This window comes from Tinamus guttatus, unplaced genomic scaffold (assembly GCF_059628265.1).
Source record: "Tinamus guttatus ecotype Peru unplaced genomic scaffold, ASM5962826v1 Tinamus_guttatus_pri_ptg000266l, whole genome shotgun sequence".
In the NCBI taxonomy this organism is placed as follows: domain Eukaryota; kingdom Metazoa; phylum Chordata; class Aves; order Tinamiformes; family Tinamidae; genus Tinamus; species Tinamus guttatus.
Genome location: NW_028288800.1, coordinates 391,255 through 411,780, shown reverse-complemented (window position 1 = coordinate 411,780; position 20,526 = coordinate 391,255).

Sequence of the window (20,526 nt, the reverse complement as noted above, 5' to 3'; positions counted from 1 at the left end):
GTATTTGGCACAAGAGTAGATAATGTTTTTCCCTTGCTAATGAACTTCAGTTTTTTGAGCGATGGATAAGGATCAAAAATGTTACATCGAAATTGTGTTTTGATGGATTAATTTGCTTTCAATAACATATTTGCTTTTTTGCTTTTATCTTTTTTGCTAACTCCGAGTATTCCAAAATAACTTCAGCATATGCAATTTAAAAAAAAAAAACAAGTCAAACCAAAAGATCTCCAAAGAAGGAGACTCCACAATCTCTCTGGGCAGCCTGTTCTAGGGCTCTGTCACCCTCGCAGTAAAGAAGTTCTTCCTCATATTGAGATGAAACTTCCTGTGTTTCAGTTTGTACCCATTAACCTTTGTTCTGTTGCTGGCCACCACCGAGAAGAGTTTGACCCCATCCTTTTTACATTCTCCCCTCAAGTGTTTATACATATTGATAAGATACCCTCTTAATCATCTTTTCTTTGGAGATCTTCAAAACCTGCCTGGACGTAACCCTGTACCAGATGCTCTAGGTGTCCCTGCTTGAGCAGTGGGGGTTGGACTGGATGACCTCTAGAGGTCCCTTCCATCCTCAACCATTCTGTGACTCTGTCGTTCTATGAAATCATCAAAACCCCAGAATATCTCAGATCCTAGTGTCATTGTGATGATTTCCAGGAATTTTTAAGTTGATTACTTCTTGGTTACTTACACATTATCCTCTATAGTTTGGGCTCTTGCCATTCTGAAGGGGTCATTTGTCTCTCGATACATTACAATACTCATTATGTTACAGAATCTCAATAAGAGGAAAATTACCCATGCATCTGGGTAATGTTGTCCATTTGGGGAACTGGTCTTGGAGAGAAAAGTATTAAAATTTGGTTCCATATTTTTAATAATCAAGAGATTTGATGGTAGCCTTTCTACATGACCTTTTAAGTTTTCATCCAAGAATTCTGGAGTTTTGGTTAAGGATAAAATATTTTGGTTTTACAAATACCTATTACAGTTACTGTACTCTGTGGGACATAAATGGAAGAATCTGTTCTTGCTGATGTGAAATTTCTGCTTGGAGCACATAGGGGATAAAAAAGAGAACTACAGTGGTATATCACAATTAGTAAGAAGAGGAAAAAAAAAACATAGTTCAAATTTTCCAATGGAAGAGCAGAGGACTTAAGCATCAAGTTTTTTCAATTTTTGTTTTCATTCTGACAAAACTGGTTATGTCATATAACCTAACCTAAACGTATCTTTCACCTCTACATATACATGCACAAATGTATATCTATAACATATATGCATGTACCTATATATATATGTATAAAATGGGCATCAGTGAGTATTTAGCAGTTTTAAACTGCAAAAATACTTCTGTGATAACAACATAAACTCATTGACTTTTCACCTTTTTTGGTTATTGCATTTTATCATCTTCATGCATTCTAGGTGCAGAAAAGATAAAGAGATTCTATATCTGCAGTGATTCATCTTTTGTCATACTGTGGCCTGTTTTGTCCAGTTTTGGGGATCTTTTCATTCCTAGGATCACAAAAGCATTTGCATGGTTTTTCGAACTACCAGTGAACCAAAAAATATGTTCTTTACACAGCAATAAAAATTAACTGTTTGTCTAAAATGGTAAAAATGAAATGCATTTATGGAGACAAATGTGGAGTTAGTGTTATTTTTCTGATATTTTCTCAGATATACAGCTGCCTGGATGAATTAAATCACATTCTCTTGAAGTGACAAGTTCATTTTTTTTGCAGGTGCAAAGTCATTTGGGCACCCTCACCATCCATATATGATTAGCCACAAATTTCCCTGAACTGGGAACTGAAAAGATTATTTCCAATGTACTGAGGAAAAGACTTTCTACACTTGGTCCTGGGCTTATTAATGGTTTGTTATTTCTCTGCTGTCTTTGTGGGACTGATGTTAATCTTTGATGTTTGCTTTAATCTTCCAATATAAACAAACACACAGAAACCTCATAAACTGAACCTCAGAACAGCTCATATGACATTTGCTCTTCCTCGATAAGGACAATACTAGTAAAGTGGGTTTTATTTACATTTATATAATTTAAAACTTTTTAGCAGGTCATTAAACTGCCACATTTCATTTGTATCAGATAACCCTCCTATACAAACTCACACAAAATAAGTTTTTTTATACGAATTTTAAAATATCTTTCTCCTGCAAGTGAAACAGTGAGTTGTGTATTTCCTCTTAGACAAGCTGTATTCAAAGATTTTTTTTTTTTAAGAACTGGGAAGAACTCCAACTCCTTTTGGTATTAGCTGATTTCCCACTTTTACTCTGACCTAGTTATCTCAATAACTGAACTACCTAAATTTGAGCATCACAAAAACGTTTGAAATGCTTCTTGGAGCTCAGACATGGAGTCCTAAAAAATCCTACCCTTCTTCTAAGGATAGAAGCTCAGATTGCTGCATAGACAAATAAAACTGAATTGGGGATCTCTCTCTACCATTCAATCTAAAAGTCTGTCTTTTCTGCGCTGTTAATAGAAAATTTCCAGCAAAGATTTTATATTTTTTTCTTTTATTTATTTTAATGTCCTTATATTTTCTTTCATTTTACTATGTCTAATTTTTCAAAGACGTAAATCTAGAATTAATACTGGAAGTGGAAACTTCTTAGAATATTTGTCAGAATGCAAATTTTGCCAAAGAAATTCTATGAAAAAAAGGCTATCCCCAGGCCAAAAGTGAAAAAGTGAGGATTTATAATATAGTATGTTTACGGGCATATCTAGAAGACCAAATGATCACCTTACCAGAGGTGTCTTTTCAGAGAAAGCAGTTACAAAAGAACACCTTCTTTTGCATCTAATGGGGAGACAAGGAGTCATCCTTCACCACTTCTGTTTGATCCAAGGCAAAAGCATTAATCCCTGCAGAATGCAGGGCTCTGGTGTTCATCAATATTGCACCATAAGAATGAACCTTCCTCATAGGAGAAGAAACCTCACAGGAAGCAGTGGGAAGGCTCCCTGTGAACAAGATTAATATTCCTCATGGTAGCAGAGCATGCTTCACTCCACAGGAAATGAAGATAGCATGTTGTCATGCTCTGTGTTGTTTGCTCCTCAGCATGGGTTTCCTTTGATTTAGCCTGAGCCACCTGAAAGTCAGATGTCTAGTCTACACAGATGTGAAAAGAGGCTGGGACAAATCACTGTATGGAGACATCCATTTTGCTTCATTGGCTTCAGGGATGGTTATAACAACTGACTTAGATGCAATGCCTTTCAAATGGTTAAAATTAAGTAATTTGAATCCCTATCTCCCAGTCCATTGCTAGTCTTCTTTTGTTCTATGCCATGTATACCTTGGATTTCCATCAGTGCTCAGGGATGTTAAACAAGACATGGAGAACAGAATAAAAGGAGTAAATTACAACAAAACATATCTCAGTGTGTCGAGACAGAATACATTAAGTCCGGCCAATGATAAGTGTATGTCCCATGTGGGGAATCAGGCATGTCAGGAGATGTGATGAATTAGGTCTCTAGTGATCTGTTGAGAAGGTCAGTGTCTGAAGAACATGACACCACCTGTGTAATTCTGAGAGATGAAAAGGTGAAAAAGCATGATAGCAACTGCTTTAATGAAAAAGAAAAACAACCCAACAACTAAGCAAAATACCTGTATCTGTTAGTATAAATTGCTCCTCCAAAAATACACTCCAGATTGCTGTGTTAAAATTGTTCTTAATATCTATATTACTTATTCTTTGATTAAAGGCAGATATTAATGGAATAATAGGCTGCTCTATCTTGTGAATCGTTGAGGAGTTATGAATACCAGTCAAATATATATAAAGCAGATGAATGACTGTTTTCCTGTGATTATCTTATTTTTCTATGAATGCTCTTTTCTGACATGATCAAATACATATTCAATATTTTAATACAATTTTTAACATCTCTTAGATATTTTTACCATTCCACTTGTCCTGGATACAAGCCCCATCCTACATGCAGGTAGGTGCTGACAGAAGTGTCCAATAGATTTTAATGGGCAGGATCAATTCCACATAGCATGTGCTGGAGGAAGTGATCTGGGCAGGATCATTATTGCCTTGACATTGCTTCACCCAGCTGTTCATCATGCTGTTGCAATGTTAATTCTACCAGGTTGTCACTTTGCTCCCTCTCATCTCCCCCTCATCCCACTGCTTGCTTTCCTTTTTATATCACATCAAATGTGAAGCACTTGACTGCACCTTGAAGGCCCTTAAAAGCTTCGCCTTTCCTACAGATCATCTTTAATTCACAGAAGGTGTCAGTTCCCAGCCCTGATAGGTCACAGATGCCAACTTCGACATTCACTTGCTAAAATTTCAAACAAGCCCTTTCATGTCTTCTCCTATGCTGCCTCTGGGAAGCAGCAAAAACCGCCATGGAGCTGCCTCATTACCCTCCATCAAACACCCCTGAAAGCTTTCTCTTGCCAGGGTGCTGGTGACAATCTCCACCACAATTAGGTCTCTGCCATGCAGATCCTGCTGTTAGCTGTACCGCCCACCCTGTGTCTCCTTGTCCCCTTCTCCTACCTAGACAGTTCCCTCTTCTCTCATGTTGTCAAGCTTGGGGCTTTTACTTTTCCTGGCTTTGTACAGTGGGGTCCTGATTCATGACCTCTGAGCACGATGGTGATAGTGACTTGTAAGAACAGAATGCAGCTAGCACTCGTGAGTTTGGTTATTAAGGGATTTACAGTAGAGAGCTTTCATTAAGTACAGGATTAGTCAAATGCGTTCGCTGCTTAGTAAGATGTGCTTCTGTCCCATTGATTTCAAATGGTGACAGCATATATTTACTTTTAAGTGTATGGTGAAGTATCTGGCAGAATCAGGTTATAAACAAACTGTAATTTTGGTTCAATCAATCAGCCAAACTTTCTCTATAATAGCATATACAGATTTTTCATTTGCAGCCCTGCTCATTTGGTTGCATGTGGACACTTCAAAGGAAATGTCATGGGCACTCAAGCAATTACCTATAAAAGCAGAAGAGGCAGAGAAGGTCTTCCTTTAGGGCTAGTGTTCAGCAAGAAGGTCATCCATTGGGGATTAATTACAAATAACCTCTGATTTTGTATAGCCGTATTCATGCACATGTGAATAGCATTAAAAGAAAGTAGAAAATGCTATGTGGAAATCAAAGGAAAGCTCTGGTCCCGGTGAATGCAAAATCTGAAGTTTTTTTTTGCACCTCTCCATGAGAAGACATTCATCTTCTGACAGGTCAATGTGACCATGGCAGTCTACTCTAAAAACTGGATGCTGGAGCACACTCCAGAATGGGGACAAGTGTGTTGCATGGAGCAGAGCGCTACTGTAGAGGAGAGTGTTATTCACTGCTTTGAATCTGTAGAATGAGATACTCTGACAGCAATGTAATAGGATGCCAGTGGTGGGTGTGTTGTACAGAAAGTCAAATTGAGAATCACAGTACTCCAAAATTTCTCTCTTACTTGTGGCATGCTGAAGTAATTTTATTTGGGGTTTTGTTGTGGCTAAAGGTGGTGATTAGGCACTCACCCAAGGCTCATATTTTGGATGATGCAAAGTGTCTCTTGTTGCAGTTCAAATGGCTGCAGCGACCTGGTTCAGGGACGGCACGGCGACCACCCCCAAGCCACTCGGGCTATCAGCTAGTTGACAGCAATGTGGTGGACGGCAAATGGCGTTTATTGATGGGAAACAAGGTGTTATATATCTAGGTTTACAACGTCACATCCGTCTGCTTACACCATAGACTAAACACTATTGGCTACTAGGGGCCCTATCTTTCCGTACAGCACGATATCTTCCGGCCGCCGTTCCCTAACTATCTGCAACAACTTCCCCCCTCCCTATGCATAACAAAACTAGCTAAAATACAACTATCTTATTCTTATTACTATCTTATTCTATTCTTATAGTTATACCAATCTTAAAATTACATATCATAAACTTGACATAAAACATAAGGCACAAAGAAGAAGGCGCGTAGGAGGTAGGGGATGACAGGTAATACCAGGGTGTAGGAATAGGGTGTACCTTGGGATAACTTGGGGGTAATACTGAGTGGATATATTCTTAAAGCAGTTGTTGGTGTTCTACTAACATGATGTTAACCTTCTCTAGCTGATTCTTGACAAACGGCATGAGCTTATTCAATATACAGGGTCCAAAGATTAGCGTCATCATGATCATTGTGATCAGCCCTATCAAGGTGGATATCAGGGTGGTTAACCACGGCGAACCGGTGAACAAATTTTTGTACCGGCTGCGTTTGGAACAGGGTTCAATGGGTGCTAGTTGGCAAGGCATGGCACTGAAAACTGGTGGCCCTGTAGTTATTTTTGTACTAATTGCTTGAGATTGTTCGATCTGTTCAAGTACCCCATTTAAAGGGCTGGTGTGACTCTACCTGTCCTATAGTGACAAGCTGCAAAATTAAGATAACGCAAAGGCATCGCGGCCCCCTCTTGCGGAGGCTGTTTTGTTGTTTTCTGGATTCGGTCAGCGTGGAACTTGCAGGCTCGGGCGGGACGCTTGTCACCGGGGTGTACGGGTTACGGGGGTGCCCGATGATCCGGTCCTGTGAACAGAAACTCACAATTTTCATTAGTTTTATTTTGAAGGTAACAGCCACCTGAATTGGGGTCAGATGCTCTTCCTTTGCAACATGCTTAATCATGAATGCTCCCGCCAGTTTTTCTTTAATTCGGATGTTTACCTTCTTTTTCTCCTTCCTTAAGTTTGAATTGGTTGTGAGCCACTCGTCCTGACTAGTGGCTGATCCGGAGTCGGAACTCGACTGACTGGTCACTTCCGGGCTCCGGTACTTTTTCGTTGGGCTTCGGCGTTTTTTGAAATGTCCGCTCTGATCGGTTCTCGGCCCCTCCCTCGGGCCTTCTCTCAGCCCCTCCCTCGGGCTCGCTCCAGGTCCCTCGCTCGGACCTCCTCTCGACCCCTCCCTCGGGTCTTCTCTCCGCCCCTCACTCGGACGTCTTCTCGACCCCTCCCTCGGGTCTTCTCTTCGTCCCTCACTCGGACTTACTCTCGACCCCTCCCTCGGGTCTTCTCTTCGCCCCTCACTCGGACTTGCTCTCGACCCCTCCCTCGGGTCTTCTCTCCGTCCCTCACTCGGACTTGCTCTCGACCCCTCCCTCGGGTCTTCTCTCCGCCCCTCACTCGGACCTCCTCTCGGCCCCTCCCTCGGGCCGCCCTCAGGTGTCCGGTCACTCCCATTGGTTTCCGGCGCCTCACTCGCGCCGGGGGCACCCTCGCCCCGCCCTTCCCCTTGTGGCTCGGCGCCGTTTTGAGGGGCATAGGGTGGTGGCCTGGCCCAGACGTCATCATGCTCTGACTTCTTTTCAATGTTCCTAGCTTCCTCGGCTAGCTCGCTCCAAACAGATTTCGGCTGTTTCTGCTCTTCTGTAAGCGGGGCGGGGCTCGGGGATGGAGGGGATGTTTCACCCTCTTGCTGACCTTTAGGCTCAGCAGAATTGCCATTATCTGGGGGGTCCAAAGTCTGCGCAGTTGTCCCGATTCCCACTTTGGACGTGGCCAATAAACAGTCTTTTACTGCTACCCAAGTCTCCTGCTCTTTCATAGCTTTCTGTAAGGCTTGTACAACTTTTCCCCAAGCCTTAAGGTTTTTCCCACAACCTGAGAACATTGTCTCCTCAGCTAATGCCATAGTACATTTGTCCCACAGTTCAGGGTGGAGAATGTCCACCGGCTGGTCTATAGCCTTAATTTTCAAAAGCCTTGTAGCTGCAAGAGTAAAATCTTTTGGCTTACAATCAATCCCCCAGTACTTATGTAATTGCGATACGACCTTTATGAGGGCTTCCATCCTCCTTGTTGATTCAGTAGTGTCCCCTTCGCTGGGCTTGTCCACTTGCTCTGGCTGCTGCTCACGCTGCTCGCTCATCCAGGCGATGACTTCCCGGGTTTCGGCACCACTTGTTGCAGTTCAAATGGCTGCAGCGACCTGGTTCAGGGACGGCACGGCGACCACCCCCAAGCCACTCGGGCTATCAGCTAGTTGACAGCAATGTGGTGGACGGCAAATGGCGTTTATTGATGGGAAACAAGGTGTTATATATCTAGGTTTACAACGTCACATCCGTCTGCTTACACCATAGACTAAACACTATTGGCTACTAGGGGCCCTATCTTTCCGTACAGCACGATATCTTCCGGCCGCCGTTCCCTAACTATCTGCAACAGTCTCTTATGTATCTCTTGGCACAGTCGTAGCAAGCCAGGGCAGAATCTGAGCTTTTGTGATTGATTAGACTGGATCTACCGGGGACTGCTTGCACAACTGTCAAGCTTGTGCCTTTTGCCAAGTGACACACAGGGTTCAGGCCCCCGCGGCTCCTGTCGTGCCTTGCCGACTGCTCTGCCATTCCCTGTGGAGTGTTCAGCCCGGGGGAGCAGTGGGTCACCACTTGTGCGCTTGATGTCAGGTGGAAAAGTGACAGCACCATGAAGATTCCACCTCTTCAGGGGTCCAAGAGTCTTTTAATCCCTTCTTCTTCTTCTTCTTTTTTTTTTTCCTTTTTCTTTTTCTTTTTTCTTTTTTTTTTGACCAGGCACAGACTTTCTGCTCTGGTGAAAGACCTCTGAAACAAAACAGGATAATCTGTCTTTTATAAGGCAGCTCATTAAACATTAACAAAACTATCAATTTCTACATGTTTCTAAAATAGCTGTTTTAAAACATTGTATAGTCTCTACTTAGTTTTTTTCCACTTTCTTTTTTTCTGTAAAGTTTAGGAACAGCTGTGAGGAGCATAGGTCGCTTTGTATCTTAATATCATGAAACATTTTAGCTTGTCTTTTTTTTAAGATCATGTTGAAAAAACTCTATATTACTAACCGAAAGTACCTACATAGGGGATGACCCTTAAATAAAGAATAAGCAAGATTATTCCTTACTCCGCAGTTATTTCTGGCTATCTTTTTAGATAAAAGGCACCTAAACCATTTAAGAAACGGTAGGAAAACGTATGGAAAGCAAAAAAGATAAATTACAGATTAACGAGGGTCCTCAGTTACTGTGTGTGACAAATTTGTGTAGCAAATTAAGCAAATAAAGATGCATTAAGGTGTCTGAATACAGTTTTTATCCAATAGAAAGGCTGGTGGGTGTAAATCTCCGTTCGGGAAATCGATATATTTTGTTGTACTCGAAATTTCGGAACACAGCTGCAATGATTCTGAAACAGAACTTTCTGTTTCAGAATCATTGGAAAAGGATTGAATTTGGTAGTCATTTTACACCTGGAAAAAAACAACTTTGGTTGGCATAAATTGGAATTGTAGCTGTAAAAATAAAAAGGCCAAAAGAGTATTCCTTGGCCAACATATGACCAATAAAGACCCACTACTTATTATCCATCTAGTCAAAAGGTATAAGAACCCTTAGGACACTAATAGACCTGAATGGCCATGACCAGCCACACCTGGGGTCTCCATCCATGCCCTGCCCATGAGACCAAGGGCTCCATTTCAGCTCAGCTTTCATGTGTCTCAGACTGCACAGCCAAAAGCCACTTCCAAATACGCTGTATCATGTAGGCAGTTGTGTATATTCACACAGTAACAGACTTACTCATGTACCCAGGGAAATCAGAGTTATGTAAACAGTCCAAGGAAGACATAGAGCACAGAATTGAGTTTGAAGCCAGTTGGGAAATTTCTTTAAGGAAGAAGAAGAAACTAGGAAGGTCAAGAATACCCAGGAAAAAAAAAAAAAGAGTAAAATAGATTGATAAATATTCACAAATACTTTTCATTCAGCAATCTGCATACTCGTAAGAGCCCAAGAGAACTGGAAGAACCCTATTACAAATATTATGAATATTTTAAAAATAGAAGCTATGATTGCATTGTCTGCGGATTTTTATATCATCTTCTGGTAACAACATTTCTTGATTAAAACACAGCAATTTGTCCAAAGACAATGTACTAAGGATTCCCCCAGAGCACATTTCCAGTGCTGCTGGGAGTCACAGAAGACTGACAGCTCTTCTGTGAACAAACCAGGTAGAGAAATCACAGAGTACTGCATCATTGAGTGCTTCTTTTGACTCTTGATCTGTTTCACTAAGCAATCATCACAGAAAATTTTGAAATCAGCTGCATCTTATATAGATACATTTCTCTTTTTTTTTTCACTTTGTATAGTAATTATATCTTATAGTCTCATGTCTTTTTCAGTTAAGAGTCATTGAAAGTGATGTTTTGGCAAAAGTAATAGCCTTAGTTATATGGCCAACAAAGCATCACTGATCACAGAAAGAAAATAATGCCTATCCATTTTTTTATGTCTTGTTATAAAGACATCATCCAATATGCAAACACATAAAGAGTTTAGGAATTAAAAAAAAAAGTGGGGGGAAGGAAGTCCAGACAATGTTTTATGTGAAGAATGCAAACAAATTTGGCTAAATGTGTGTGAGTTGTCTCACTGAACATTAAATTGAAGAATAAAGTCTGTTGAATGTGTACTGTAATATTCACAAAAGACTATTTGAAATGTCAGATATTGTGAGCTATTTGGAGTAAATAGAGCTGATTTCTTGTCAGTAAATAGAGCTGATTTCTTGTGTGTTATTTATGTTTCTTTTTTAATCAAAAGGAAGCTGAACTGAATATATTTTTATTGATATGTACTAGTATAATGCAAAATTTAGAAAAATTAAATGAAATGACTTTTCAGCCTAAAGATAAGCCTTTACTTTTAGGCAAAATATATATATAAAAAAAACTGAGATGGTCCATTTTTTTTTACATGTTTTTATTTCAAAATGAAACTCTGGCCAAACCTTTGTGATTTCTCTATGTATTTTGTTTTTGAAAAAAAAAAGGGCATATATCAGTGGAATATGATTAAGTTCATTAAATTTTGATGAGCTTTTCCTGTTATCACACAAAGATCTATTCAAATGACAGGAGCTGCACTGTGTCAGTACAAGGTGCATTCCCTACTCTGAATGCAGCAGTATGGCTGCTCTTTTATTCTGAAACATTTATGTGTATTCACTCAGGTATATTAATTCACATATATACATTCATGTATATACTCATGCAGTGCAGTTCAGATAAAACTGCTGGAAAATTAGAGACCAAAGTTCATGGCTATGTTAATTTTAATATTTTTGATTATTTTTAAAATCATTGATGTCATTGATGTCTACCCTATGGCAAAAGAATATCTCTGGTCAATATTACAGAAATCATCAAATGACTAAGAAGTAAAGAATTTTGAGATTACACAGTTATTCCTTAAGTTCTTATCTGGAATTCTTTTATGCTGCCTCTGGATAAGTGTTATCTCAGAATGCTATCTCTAGGTTAGTTAAACAACAAAAGAATAAATACAGTAATCAATTCAGTTTCCTTGTCTCAATTAGTGGGAAAACATTTTATGTCAAATCCCATTCAATGTGATAAAACACTGATTTAACCTAATCTCGATCTGCAATCTGAAGTAGAACAGAATGTGTGATGCCTAAAGCAAAGAAGGTAGACAGCTTCTAAGACGGCTTGACAAAGAAAAACTATTTAAAAATATTCTAAGTAAAAAAAGATGTAATTAAATAAATGAAAAGATACAATTCAAAACTGAGCGTCATATAGCACCTAATGCAGAGATGGTCTGCTTATGTAGTAAAGCAACTATATAGCAAACCTTTTTTTTTTTTTTTTTGACTTTACATGTCTCAGATTTTTCCCTGAAGCCAAAGTAATTTGAACAGACTGAACTATAATTTTAGTAGCAACTGCCTTTTAAAAGAAATTGATTCATCCTTCCTCCTGCCCTCAAGTTGACATCCAATGTAGGCACTCTGAAATGCCATAATTTATGGAAGCTGCCAATGTGGTCCATTAAATTGGTCTGGACCAAACAGTCTGCTAATGACTCTGAGCCTTGTTGGCTGTTATTAACGATCATCTCAAATAGTGTTTGGTAGTCTTCTCACACTGAACAAAACGTTGTCTCCTTTTTTCTTCTGGCAGCACCTGTGTTTGTCCTTTCCATAATGTCTTTCTCCCGGATGCTATTGCTGGAAGATGGGCACCATTTTTCAGATCTGCAATGGGGAATAACCTCTGCTACATGATTTTTTTGGCCATAATCGCATTACATAGCATTAAATTAATCAGGTACATTTTCCCCTTCATAATGTAGGCAATTTTTTTTATGTGGAAGAACAAGCTCTTCAAATCAGCTCTAGAAATGATCCATACTTAGGACTTCACACTCCTGGTGACTGGAAGGGATAATAGTTGCAGCTGTGAGGGGCATATGTAGGAGAAGGAGCTTTTGCTACTATGGACAAGAGGGTGCCTCATGAAGTAGTTTGTGTCAGTACTTAGCTATTTGTCTGCTTGCACCCAATCTTGAAAACTCTTGTGTGGTTTAATAATTACAAGTTGTTTTGTTCCTCCTTCTTTCTGGCGTTTTTCCTGTCTTCGTATTTTGAGGTATTTTGCTACAATTGCCATGGCTGAAAAACTGTCAGCTGCATAGTAGGCTTCATTGTCTTTCTGGTACGTTTTGAGAAGTTAGTGCATTTAGTTTGACATATTCCACTGCTTTTTGTTTCTTGGAGAGTGAAAGCCAAAATGGTCTCATCATTCACTGAAAGAAAGCAATTTGATTAATTTCTCAGAGATTTGTTTCAGGTATCTTCACTGCTTGGTATTCATAGACAATCCAGAGAATGCCCACATAAGATGCAGTAAGCTGTGAAATGTTTTTACGTAGAGTGATTAAATGATTTATTCACAACTAAGTCCCACTGTATTGGAGCGCAGAGCCACGAGGTCTACAAGACTTCTATATATCCCATATCATTAGTGCTCAAGCATATCCCGAACTCTTTCAAACATTCAAGTAACCAATATACTTAAGAATTCTGCCTAGTAACTTTGCTGATTAAAATCCTCCTCTATACTATAAGAAGCTTACCTCTCTGTCCTATTGGCTTCAGTGGGATTTGGGGGGGCCTTATCACCTGAGAGTTCTTGGTACCGCACTTGAATGAGCCATTTAGAGTAATGCAAGTCTTCTTGTCAAAATTAGTCAGTATAAGGACAAGGAAGAGATGAATCTGGATGGATAAAGGATGGCCAAAATTAAAAGTGAAGGTTCTGAATTGTCTTTTTCTTCTTTCAGAAGATATCGGGAATGCCATTCAGCTTGTCTTGCTCTCTGGTGTTAGATGCTAAGATGCAATACGCAGCAGGTGGAGGATATCTTCTATACTAGATTAATGTTTAAATACTTTTCTAAACAAAATCATATAAATGAATGTATTTATTTGTCTCTTTTTTTTTTTTTAGTTGAGATTCACAGATGGTAAACTTATTACCAACATGAATTTGAACATTAATTATGAATGCTTAGAAGTGCTTCCTTTGAAATTATAATGTAACTTACTATTATAACCAATTCTTACGATAATCTAGGGCAAGAATCTAGTTATATATTAGCCATTTGTAAACTATTTATAAATTCAAATGAATGAGCCATGTGCTGTATTTCCAGGAGGTATGCATTAAATATCAGTATGAGCATGGTACATGCTCTACCTGACTCAGTGAAGCCTTTATTTCATTATGTTGATCTTCGAAGCACAGGTTTCCATCATCTAAACACCTCAAACAGTAGCTGATATGTACCAAATGGGAGGAATGTAATAGAGGGGGTAACTTCTTTCTCCCATGCCCAGAGAAGTATAGAGATAGGCAAACGTCTTTCTTACCCTCTTCATTTCTGCACATATTGTTCTTATAAATACTTATGCAAATATTACCAGAGAAAACAATATTATGCTCCCTTTTATGAGTTTAAAGAATCAGGCTCATTTCAACTAGTATAGCTGGATTCTTCTCAGCTTGGAATGACCAACAGAAAAATGCAATTCTGGAGGCTAAACTTTGTTCTTAATTTAATTTCAGCCTTGGGTTGACAGGGGGGTTTCACGGAGTAAAATTACAAGGAATATAAAGATGCTAAGTTCAGAGGATGTTTATAAGTCACAATGCTTTAGAGGCAAAGAGGACCTGGCAAAAGAGTCTACTACGGGGATTTAAATTCTGTCTCCTGTCTTTTGTTCATTTTGTCAAAACTATGGTCAACTTGTTTTTCTTCTCTTTACCTCTGTTCAAGCTGCAGGTTTAGCTAACTGATCAGACTGTGAAAAACTACTGGACATCACTGCTGGACATGAGAAATTGATAAAAATTATAGTTTAATTATAGACTGATCTTTACTACGATAGTCTCATGCTAGAGAAGAAGATCAAATCCCATTTAATTTTTGTCTCCTATCACAGTACAGCACCGCTCCTGCTGACGAAACATCTAGTAGGGCTAATTCTGACCTTCCTTGAGAAGCCTCATCTCTATGATACACTGATGTTGTCCAGGAACATTGGATTCTGAAGCATGAAGGTAGGCCATGAAATTTCTGTTATTCTAATAAATGCTTTTTATTCAGAATGTCTCCACATAATTCATTATGCTGTTTTGTCTTCCTGAGGCAAATCCACTGCTGACTATACAATTCACAAATGAGATATTTTGCAAGTCCATGAGATAACTTGCAGAAATGGTAGCTGTTCTGGGGAAACAAAACAAAACAAAACAAAACAAAACAAACAAAAAAACAAAAAAAACCTTGCCCCTCATAAAAGAGAACTATATTGAAATACTGAAAATTGTCTCTGCTTTATATAATTGCACTGATTTATGGCATAAAAAAAACCTCCCAGAGAAATACGAGTGAACAGCCCTGAATGGGTGCAATCCAGAAATGGAAATTTACTCCCATCTGTTTGGAAATAGAACTGACATCAATATTCACATGATTTTTAAAAAATATTACTGCATGATTATTTCTGAGTAACTTACTTATTTTAAGGGGTGAGGTAACATATCTGTGAAGTAAAAAAGATTTGTTTGGTTGAACTTAGGCAATTTTATGAATGTGTTTAAGAATGTTTTTAAGAATGAAATACTGCAAGCAAGTTGACTTGAGCCTAAGAAAGTGGTTATCCAGACCCCGGGGAGTTATGACTTATATTTTCTGGAAATCAAACTGAAATACTTTCACATGATCACTGTGAGTATGTACTGTAGTTTCATAACATACTGGAGGAAGCCAGCCACATACCTTTAAACTCCATAATAAAAGGCAACCTTTCTTGATCTTTTATTAACGACACTATTTAAATGATGTTTGAATATGAACATAGACTTCACCTCCTGAAGACTACTATATGCTTGGAATGAAAATAAAAATCAATATTTTGCAATAGTTTGAAGACAGAGGGGAACTGTGAAACAACAGAGGGTCTGCTAAGAGGAAATGACTTTCCTTGTTTATCAAGCAGAGTTTCCAAAGCAAAGTCCCCAGTGCTATTGGCTGAGGAAATTAAGGTTTAATAAAATATGGATTATTATAATTTATCATCAATAAAGGAGATAAAAACAGAACAGGAAAATAGAAAAACATAAAAGTACCTTTAAACTTTGTTTGCGTGGTGTATATATTTATATATGTATGTGTTTGTGTCTCTGTGTGTGTGTTTGAACACAGCCTAAATGGTTTTGTCTGTGAACACAAACATAGGTGTGTTTGTATACATAGGCAGGTATATTTGTTGGCTGACTCATGCAGGCATTGCCTTTTCTTTCAAGAACAGAAGCATGGTCTGAAGTAAGGGTTCAAAAAAATTATTCAATATCTGATTGAACTGAGGACTTGAGCCTGGAACTGAAGAAATAAAAAAAAAAAAAAAAAAAAGCAAAACTGATTTCCACAGTAAGATTTTTTCTTGTTTGAAATGAATCCCAGTAAAACGTACCCAGGGATGGAGAGCCCTGTATCTTTTACATCAACATATGGAAAGGCAATGATGCCTTGTTACAAGAGGATAGAACACAAGGAGCTCCTGCGGAGAAACAGTGATGTGCATCTCCTTCCTTTTATGTAGTTATTTTCAAAAACTTTTAGGAAATTAATTATCTCAAAAGCTTCTATATCTCTTTTAGATTACATTAAAATTGTCTATCCAATTAAAAGGTGAACAGAGGGAACTAACCCTTTTGGAAAATTGTGAGGAAAGATGAATTTGTGTTCAATTTCTGCACTTGAGTGTAATAATGAAATGTAATTGTTGCCAATAAAAATAAGTCATGTTGAGAAGAATGCAGTAAGGATATTCTGAAATCAAAACTAATGGTCCCTGAATGATCAAGACTGTTTTCTAAAATATTTTTAAGTGCTTTTTATTTGGAATGTGTAGTAAAGAATGAAACAATGGCAGCAAGGACCTCAGATGAGTGGTCACAGGTAAAAAGGTTCTGTAACACAGTAACCCACCTCCAGTGGACCCTTCTCTGGTAGAGTCACCCATCCTACCACTGCTTTAACAAGAAGCTGATGTCTGACTGTCATAGATAGATACAGACAAAAGGTGTGTTCTCCTGCTTTCTTCTGTCTAAGAAATGGATATGATAAAGCAGGCAAACAAATGAGAAAAGACAGCAATCAGATGCAAACCATTAATTTCTTTGTATCACAAACTCCTCCACTCCTGGGAGACCAGAGAATAGCTGAAAGAACTCATCAAGCCTCTCATACTGCTTTAGCAAGCTCTAGAAATGGTGAAAGCGTTTGAAAGTGTACGGTTTTGACAATAATCCATGAATTTGTAAGAAAATTTCTCATTTCATTGGAGCACATCCTTTCTTCACTGTCTGTCCCCACTTCAGGAAGTTTGGGAAGGACTTTGCCAGAGCAGAGTGACCGTCACCTTTTTATTTTCAGCAGCCAATTTCTTGGGGAAATTGGAAAAGTAAAATATGCTTCGCATAGTTCAAAGTCAACATCATTCTGGTTCCTACATCAGTTTCTGAAACTCCTTCCTCACATCAAAAAGAAAGAAAAGGAAACAGATAGCCGAACCCCATAAAAATCAGTTAACTGTCACAAACCATAATCTTCTTTAAAAAAAAAAAAAAGATGATCATCTCTGTCTTGCTCCAGAACAAAAATCACTGGTCAAAACAAATGAAACAAATATATTCATTTAAACTCAGATTGAACAACTGTTTCTTTTTCTGAGAACGCTCTTACAGATGTAGAGCTTTCTTTCTCTTTCAGTAAGTTCTACCTTTAAAATAGAGAAGAATCAAATGTCTGATGTATTAGCAGCAGCTAGTTTACAGTGTGAGAGAGAGAGCTTATTGTCTGTTCCTTACTCAAGTAAGGAACTCGAAGTTACTCAAGAAGAGATCTATAGCCATTTATTTTTGGCTATTTGTTGTCTTTGAGATTTGTAGTGATCATAAGAATACGCTGGCTGTTGTCTTTGAGATTTTATTCTTGCTTTTCTCAGAATAGCAAGCTGTTAATTAATAGAGTAATGCAAATATTTTTTCTACATTTTTTATTTTTAATAATTAAATTGAAATTCAAATGCCAATGTCTACCTCATTTTGCATACTGCATAACTAACGGTCAAAAATAAATGTTATTGACAGATCTATCATGCAGACTCTGGGCAGAAGTGAAGAGTCACAGATCTCTACAGTAAAAACAGATGTGAGTAAGTAATGTACTGTCTGGGAAAACAGACAAGAGGAATTGAGCAGCATGATTAAAAAATTGTATTATGGGCTCCAGTCATTTATTTTAATATAACTAACTCATTTACTTTCCATCTTATTCCACCCAAATAGAGCAAATTTCAAACTCTAGCCAATGCGAATCATAAACAAAGAAAACGCCCAAAATTTAACACACGCAAAATTGTAAGACTTTCAAGGAATAAATGAGACAGTTGACTATGTACACCAAGGAAAAATGTTAACAAATGAGAATGCATCTTTTGTAATCCCTAGCCCCATTGTCTATCTAAACTGGCTTTTTCAGCCTTAAACATTTCCTTTTGCATAAGTTGAGCAGAGATTTGCCAGCACTTTGTTGCTAAATATTCCAAATGTCCCAAATACCCCAAGAAATATCTTCATTTGTCATGTTCCAGTTCAGGCAAGTCAGGACATGCTCCCTCATCTGCATCAGACTGTGTCAGGATCAGGAGTGAGAGCTGGAAATAATATCAAGCAGACTTTGTGTGCTGCATTTTGAGTGCGGGCCCTGTTTCTGGACCCAGAAGCCAATAACAGGAAAATAAGGAAAAAAAAAAAAAAAAAAAAAAGGAAAAAAAAGTGACACATCTCGCCTTGATTAATTGAATTATTGAATTTTACTGGAAAACACTGTGAGTTGAGGGATGTCAGAAGCAAATATTCGGTGGGTGGTATGAAAACAGGAGACTGAATCCTTGTCTTTTAGGGTGGCAAGATTGGTACATGTTGGCTCCAGAGTGTATATTAATGGTAAGAGTATATATGAATGTAGTCATCCATTCAGTAACTGTTTATCGATATCTCAGTCTTGAACTCTTTTCTTCTGCAGTAAGGAGCAGAAATGTGAGTGATGAAGTAGTTGTGCACCCTAACAACCGCCATTCTGGCTGACATAACTTTGTGCAAGTTTTTGCACCTGAGAAGAGGTACATAATGATTACACTGGAGTCAAAGATGAGGCCCATGTTTACCACGCTTTGCCTTGAATCTAGCTGGAGAATTTCAGACTATGGTCTAAAGGTTTCTTAGGCCAGTATAGTCTCTTCTAGTATATTAGAACTTTATTCTCTGGCACTGAAACCAATTTGTATGGAAATGAGCACTAGTAAATACTGCAGAACCAGGTGCTGACCTCCACAGTTGTGACTGGAAATGGGCCCTAAACCCATACTAGCTCCTGAGCTGTGCCCAGAAGATGCTTGGAAGAGTGCTGCATGTCTTGGACTGGGGACTCTTCCATCAGTTTAACAGTTTGGATGATTTTGTTCTCTTCCTTGGAGATGCTCCCTGCTACTGCTACATTTCCAAGTAGAAATCTAGTCTAAAATTTTCAACACTGGAGAAAATTGCTTATCTCTTGAATTTATCAAGTAGAGACTGAATGAACTGGTGTAGGTAGCTATACCTTAATTTGGAAGAGTTTTGGTGCAGTTTTAAAGCTGTACCTCAGTTAACTCTTTTTTTTTTTTTTCAATTTTGCTATGGGACACCGTAATTTAACTAGGAAGCTGGCTGAATATTTTAAATCATTTTCTAATATTTACTGAGGTTGTAATGGATTTTACTTCCCTGTTCTTTTTGCACAAAGCTTCCACTAAAAACTGAAAGTCAAATAACTGTAATTGTCTGCCATTAATGCTTGTAGAAAATCTAAATACAGAGGAATTGTTTTAATTCATACTTCTGAGACTGCTTAAACATAAACCAATCAAGAAATGGAAAACATGCTGTCATTTTTTATCACAGGGAATTTTCACTCTCTGGTTATAATTCGGTGATGCTTTGGTGGGAGAAGGTGGAAGTATTACCTCTTTCCTCCATGTAAAACGTCTTGCAAAAAGAGTTAAGGGCTCATAGCGACTTATTCTCCCTTGGACTGTGCATTACAACTTAAATCTTAAAAGAGAACCATTGATTTTTCCTTTCAGTTCCTCCAGTGACTCGAACTGGCTTTTGACCAGGCTCAAAGGTACAGTATGAAAGATGTATAGTAGAAAGAAGCTCCACAATCTGCTTGTTACTATTCCATGAGCTAAAAGAAAGAATAAATTATTCATTGTGAATTACTCAGCCTGCTCTGATAGGCAGTCTTTCGTAGTGTAGCAACTTTAAATGAACTGCTCCTCTTCCCTCCTCCTAAAAGTGCCACCAGTGTTTAGCACATAGTGACACTCAATTAACATGACAGGCAAATGACCTAAATGCTGGATATGGCCCACCAAAGACAGCAAACCTTTTTAATGTTTGTGAATATTTTATAGTTTTTTTTCTTTTTCAAGATCAAAGGGAAAAGATATTCCAAAGTATTTTTTTTCCTGTGTTAAAAAAAAAAGAAAAAAAAAGAAACCAGAGCAAGAATATGCTCACTGTAGAGTAGAGTTAGGGTATTCCTTTACAGTATAGATTTTAGCTTCTGTCTTCAGGCTGTTAGAGTGCACAGATCATTGGACCATTAACTAGCAGAGCTCACTGAACTCTCTCTTTGCAATAAAAACTCTGATTTAAAAAATCTCAGATGATGAATAATCACAGAAGAAGACTTGTTTCCTTAAACATCTTCAGTTTCAGTCTGTTGGTATTTTTAGACGAACAAATATCTTATGAAAAAAAAGTTAAATCCAGACTACCTTAAAATCTCAGACTTAGAATTCAGTATAATTCCCATATTTCAAATACCTATTTTACGTAGTGAATTTTCTTGGCTTGGACTTTGCTCTCTTCCTTCTCATTTCTCCCCCATCCTGTCCTTTTATTTCATGTCTACTTGTTCATTGCTGCCACCCTTGAAATGTGTGTGGCAATGTTCTTGCATGCCAGGCCTTAATAATTTAT